This window comes from Thalia democratica, unplaced genomic scaffold, assembly GCF_965202585.1.
Source record: "Thalia democratica unplaced genomic scaffold, ktThaDemo2.hap1.1 HAP1_SCAFFOLD_646, whole genome shotgun sequence".
Classification (NCBI taxonomy): Eukaryota; Metazoa; Chordata; class Thaliacea; order Salpida; family Salpidae; genus Thalia; species Thalia democratica.
In genome coordinates this window covers 22,000-28,442 of record NW_028139649.1, presented here as the reverse complement: position 1 = coordinate 28,442, position 6,443 = coordinate 22,000, and the positions used below count along the sequence as shown (strand labels likewise).

Below are 6,443 nucleotides of genomic sequence, written 5' to 3'. Positions count from 1 at the left end.
ACTTCGTTGTTTACTTATTATATTTTAGTTTTAAAGGTTTGATTTATAATACTAAAGTTGTGGAGTGTATAAAGCAAAATTATATTTTTTAAATAATCATAAGTATTTCAAGTTTCTAATATAAACTATAAGCAAATATAAGACTTAAAATAGTTTTCTTAAGGACGCTACAGTTTAAAATAAAAAAGACTATTTTTTATAATCAAATTTACCCAAGGTAAGTATTAAATTTTAATATATGTTTCTTAACATTTTTAAGCTACTTAAAAATGTAGCAGTAAGTAAAGTTTTTGTCTTAGAAAAACAAAAAAGACCTTGTGAGTAATTTTTGTGATAGTTTGTTTTAACTACGACTTAGCATGTTTAAAAATATCACGAAGCAGCAAATAATAAATGTAATGAATAAAAACATAACAAATTAATTGATCTTTTAGGTCAAAAAAAAGCTATACTGTTTTCTTAAGTCTTAATAAAAAGTGTAATATGTAAAAAAGCAAAAAAAAAACTTAAGACTTTTTTAAATTGAATAAAAAATAAAAGTTTCTCTAAATTTATTCGAAACGTTTTGAACTTTATAAATAATAGAAGAGTAGAAAAATAAGTTGACTTTTAAGATCATGAAATTATTTTTTATTGTTTTGATATAATCGAAACAAAAAACTTATTATCTATAAAGCAAAAATAAACGTTTAAAATGTTTTTTTAACTGAATACGAACCTTAGGCTCAACTCCTTTATGTTATCTCAAAAATGTGTTTAATTTTATAAAGAATACCCATGTAATAAAAATAGATGGGCTCTTATATACAAAAAATGTAGTTTTTGTTTAATCTTAAAACAATTTGTTATACCTATGAAGTTAGATTATTAAGTTTTTTATCTAAACTTTTTATAAATCATAAGCTCAATTAAGTTTTTTTGAAACGTGTTTATTTTTATAAATATTATCAATTAAAAAATAGTTGAACTTTAGGTCACAAAGTTTTTTTTGATTACTCTATCTAAAAAAATTTGGTACTGAAAAACCAAGAAGTTTGAGCAAGATCTTTTTTGTTAAAATTGAAAAAAGTTATAAGTGTAACAGATTAAATTAAAACTGAGTAAAAGTTAAAAAAAAGTTTTCAAAACGCACAAATATCTAAAAGCTTCTCTTTCCCACTATAATAATATTAAAAGTTGTTTATACTCCACCAAGTCGAAAACTATTTAAATTTGTTATAAAATCATGTAAACTTTTCCTTTTAAAATATAGTTTTACAAAAAAAAATGTTTTTTTATTTTAAGAAAATTAATATATCTTTTAAATATTGAAAAATATAAAATACTCGATATGACAACATGCAAGAAAAAAAAAAAATAAATTCATCAATTTTGTTGTCTTCAAAATGTTGAATTGAATTAACAAAGTCTTAATTAATGTTTAAAAAAAGAAAATTTAAACTTATTTATGAAAATATAAGTAATCAAACTAAATAGTAACGCTAAAAAAAATAAGGAATTTTTCTTACTATGACGAAATATACCGATTGAATAAGCAATTAGCAAGGCCTTATAATCGTTCTACATAATGAAAATATGACAAACAATGTTGTCTGCTGTTTTTTTTTTTTACTTTGAAGTATTTCAAACAACTCATATTGATATTATGAATATTCTTGCGGTACGTTGTAAAAAAGTAGAACGAAAAATATAAATTTGTAAAACTTTACATCGGAAAGCTACGAGAATTAGAATATGGTGTATGTCTAGCTTTTAATGATTTAGTTTCTTAAACTTAGATCGTACATCTTAGAAAATAATTTAGTTAGTGGAACGTCATATACAATGTTTTTTCTAACAAAAATGCCAGCACGGACCAAAAGTTGTTTGATTTCGAAGGAAGAGTTCCAGAATTAGTTTACTATACCGCCTCAAATCTACTTGAACATAACGTTTTAATAAAAAAAAATGTTTTAGATTTAAAACTCTTTATTTCTGGAAATCTAGCAATTCTGCTGGAAAGAATTATTTAAGCTTCCCGCCAAATTCTTGCGATTCAAAACGAATATTTACAATCTAAATACTTTAACAAACGCCGACACGTATTAAGAAAAAAAAGAATACTGAGGATTAACTAAGAAGTTCATTGTAACTTTTATAATATTCATATACAAACTAGTTTTTAAAAAACGACATATTATTTTTTCGTAAGATAAAATAGAAAAACGACTTTTAAGATAGTTATTGAAAAAACTTTTATCAAAATATATTTATGAGTTATGTGAAAAAAAAAAACATTTATTTTAAGCTTCTAAGTTTCGAAAAATAACTGTTACATGTTAATTAATGGTTTCAACTGCTGAGCTGATTTTAGTAACAAGTTTAGTTGGGTTACAAGTTGTTGAATATGTTATAACATTTTTTTATATTACAACGATTATTTTCAGGGAAAAAAAAACTTTTCATTAGTTTTTATAATTTCACACTTGAAATTTTATGCTTACTTTGCAAATTTTAAGTTGTAACCCAAGACACATTTTACCCAATCTGATTTTTTTCTATAGAAAGTATATTATACTCTTTTTAGTCATTAAAAAACAATAAATTAAAAACCAAAATAAGTGATAGTTTTATAAAACTTATAAGTTTTTTAGTTTATTGAAAACGATACAGAAATTGACATTCGGTAATATAGTCAAGGGAACTGATTTATGCTTAAATCTTTAAAAATATCAAAGAATTAAATTAATTAATAAACTCTAAAATTTTTTATACTGTAGATAAATGATTAGAAGAATATCTACACAAGTGACTTGTTGCATTTGCATAAATAATCTGAGTAACTTTTTAACTTTTTTATAACTGTGTTTCTAAAAGTTGGCATAATAGCTTTTAAAAAGTTATTTTACTGTATTAGTGCTGATTAAATGTTTTTGTTAAACGTGTTTTAAAAAGAATTTCTTTATTTTTTTTTTGGGTAGATCTCAGCACTTATAACAAAAGAAAAAGTATTCAAACTAACAATGTCATAAATATCACTTCATTTCAATTTTAACACAAAACTGTTAAATATTTTTAACAAAATTTATTTTTTCACCATTCCTTTATGTTCTTTTCCGAAGAAACGAATTCACCGTTCGGGGACTCCACCCCGACCGGAAGCGTCGCCAGGTAAACGGGGGCTTCGGCGCCCTGATCGGGCGTCCTCGAGGCCTTATCCCCGCCCAAGTCCGTCTTCACCCATCCGGGGCACACCGCGTTGATTATGACGTCACTACCCTTCAGCTTCCTGGCCCACACGAAGGTGAGCGCGGACATGCCGACCTTGGACATTCCGTACGGCTGCTCCACGAACCCGTCTTCCTTGCAAGTCCCCCTCCGGCAGCTCTCGACGAACTCCTCCATCTTCCCCGTCAGCTCCTCCTCCGTCAGCGTCTCCCTCCTGAAGAACTTTTGGTTCTCCTCGCTCAACTGCTTGAGGTACATGATGCTCAAAGTGCTGGACACGTTGACGATCCTGCCACCCCTCCTCACAATAGGAAACAGGATCCTGCTGATGTCGACGGTTCCAGTGTAGTTCGTCCTCACGCAGTCCTCCGCCTTTTTCACTAGCGGCGTCGCGTCGGTCGAGTTGTACGCGATGCCCGCGTTGTTCACGATGACGTCGATGCCCCCGTACTGTGACGTCATGAAGCTTTTGAGCCGCTCGATGCTCTTGACGTCGCAAACGTCCAATTCGTGGAACTGGGGGTAGAGTCCCTCTCTCTCAAGGGTCTTCACCGCCTCCCTGCCGCGCTGCTCGTTCCTGGACAGAATGAAGACGTCCCCGTCGAACTTCTGGCACAGCCCCCTGACGATGGCGAGCCCGATGCCCTTGTTGGAACCCGTTACTATGGCAACATTTGTCATAATTTTCTCGTGTTTAAAATTTATCTGTCTTAATTTAAATTTTTTGATATTACATTTATTAATAATAATATTTTCATTTTTTTTCATAGTATGTAATACTAAATACTTTAAAAAAAAAGAAAAGCAAAGTACATGTTGGAAAAATATATTATTTAACATGTTTTACTAACTAGTATGCTAATTAAATGTTTTATACTATTGTTTCAAAAAGGAACAAAATTTTCAAAAGTACTGTGAATAGTCAGTTTGACTGTTAAAATATTACATCATATAACTTTTTTATGTAAAGTTACTAATTTTCGCGCGAATGAAAGTTACTATGAATAAAAATTTGTGCATAAAGCATTGAGTCGAATAAACGTGTAAAGAAGTGTTTATACTTAACACATACTATTTATTTAAATATGTAAAATTGTGAAATTTAAGTTACAACAAAAAAGAGTTGTTTTATTTTTGTATTAAATATAAATATTAAAACAGTTGTAAATAATTTTGAGATTTGTTCAGCATAGTTAGTTTGTTTTCAGGCAAAATTGTAATCTAACTGAATTTGTAAGTAATATATATATTTAATAAAACTTTTTACGAACCGTCTCAATTTTACACACAAAACACTTTGAAAGGTCTTCTGTTTATTTATATAAACATTGTAAATCGTGTTTGAAAAATAAACTACGAACTGATGGTAAAACTAACTAAGTTAATTAAGTTTGAATTTAAACAAAAAAAAGCTTAGTTTACTTAACTTAAAAACTTGTAAGTCACTTTCATGTATACTTGTTTACAACTACTGTCAATACATGAAAATGAAAAGGCAGCACTTGTTGGTTATAAGTAAAGAACTTAAAACCAGTGAATGTTGGTGGATCATAAACTAAATGTTCTGTTTAGTCTTGCTGTCTGAAGCCAGATTGTCAGTCAGACTTTTCTATACGCTTTACATTAAGACGGGCCAACACTCTAGGGTTTTTCAAATATATAGTTTTATCATTTATGTTAACTTTGCGTAACAAAACACAAACTAATTTTTTACTAAAGTAAAGTATTATTAAAAGCTTGTAAACTAGACACTATTTAAATTTGAAAAGTAGATACAAATAAATAAAAATCAGAATCAATACGCTCAACGATTTAATTATAAAAAATTGATTTACTTTTTTGTAACTAAAAAAATATTCACTTTACTAGTCTAAACGGCAAGTGCAAAATAAATAAGTTGTGAAGCTGCCTAGCTAACCAACTTTCGGTTATAAACGAAATAAAAACAAGCAAGTCGAGTAAATTAATGTTACATCTTTTACTGATTCTAAAGAACTTTCTGTTGTAATTAAAAGGTTTTTTTTTAATAAAAAATTTCTTCACAATTTTCCAACACAAACTACCATGCAAATGTTAAAAAATATGCCACCAGCTGGATTCGATCTCGGTACACTCGAATGGTTATTTTCGTTTTAACCACTCGACCATCATGGTTGATTTAATTAAATCTTGTAACGATTATATACTTAGTTTTTATCATCATGTTATGAATATTTGTTGCTTTACCATCACATAAAACCCATTAGAAAATGAACAATTTTCTCTGATACAAGAGATTTTTTCAAATAAATACTCTTATTTTGTGAAATAAAGCGACATTAAAAAAAATAAAGTATTTAAGCACAGACTAAACTCCTCTTAGTTAAGCCAGTTAATGTTATTCTTTTGAAAACTTAATATACGTGTTTACAATAAGAAGTTTTGTATACAATTATTTTTTTTGTTTACAATCATATTCTAAACTGAGAAAACAAAATACTTAATTTTTATAGTATAAAATAAAAGCCGAAAAAGTGGTTAATGGCTACAGCGAACAAACAACTTTGTGGTTGTTGCAATATAAACATAACAATTGAAATACATACTGAAATATGGAATTACAAGTAAAAACTAAACAGATACTTATTGGTATAACAATTATAATAATATATAGTGTAATTGTTGCTCGACACTTCTTTTACAAATAGTCAAAGAACATCTTTCTTCAAGTGTTAATTAATAGAACTCTGTCTTAAAATTACATTAGCAAATTCACTAACAGTATAAATAGCATATAAGAATGTAAACTTTCTTTAATTTCAAAATTGTTTGTTATGATTCTATTAACAATAATATGAATGTGTTGAAAACTAAGTTTAGTAGGTTATCTTAGTTATGGTAATGAAAACTTTATTTTAAGGTAATTATAAAGTTGAATTCTTTAAAAAAATAAACTTATACTTTTCAAAACTTCATAGTGAAAAAAAAAATTTTTTTACAGATGAACTAAAGCTTTGTCAAAGGTTAATAGACTAAAACAGAAACGATTTACTACTTGCGATTTTTTAAAAGCTGAAAATTAGCTTAAGTTATGTAGTAAAAACAGTTTGATATAAGTAATTTTACTTTGATAAAGTTGTTTTTTACCTTGAGACAAATACTTCTAAACAAATAGATAACTTTAAGTGTAAAACCAGTAATTAATCAAAAATAAAACAAAAGCTTTATTCATTTTATTGAGTTTTTTTTTGAAAACT

At 27.7% G+C, this 6,443-nt stretch overlaps 1 pseudogene; it reads right to left on the bottom strand.

Annotated features, from left to right (window-relative positions):
- Positions 1-3,072: 3,072 nt before the first annotated feature.
- Positions 3,073-3,888, bottom strand: LOC145846799 (carbonyl reductase [NADPH] 1 pseudogene; annotated as a pseudogene).
- Positions 3,889-6,443: the final 2,555 nt, after the last annotated feature.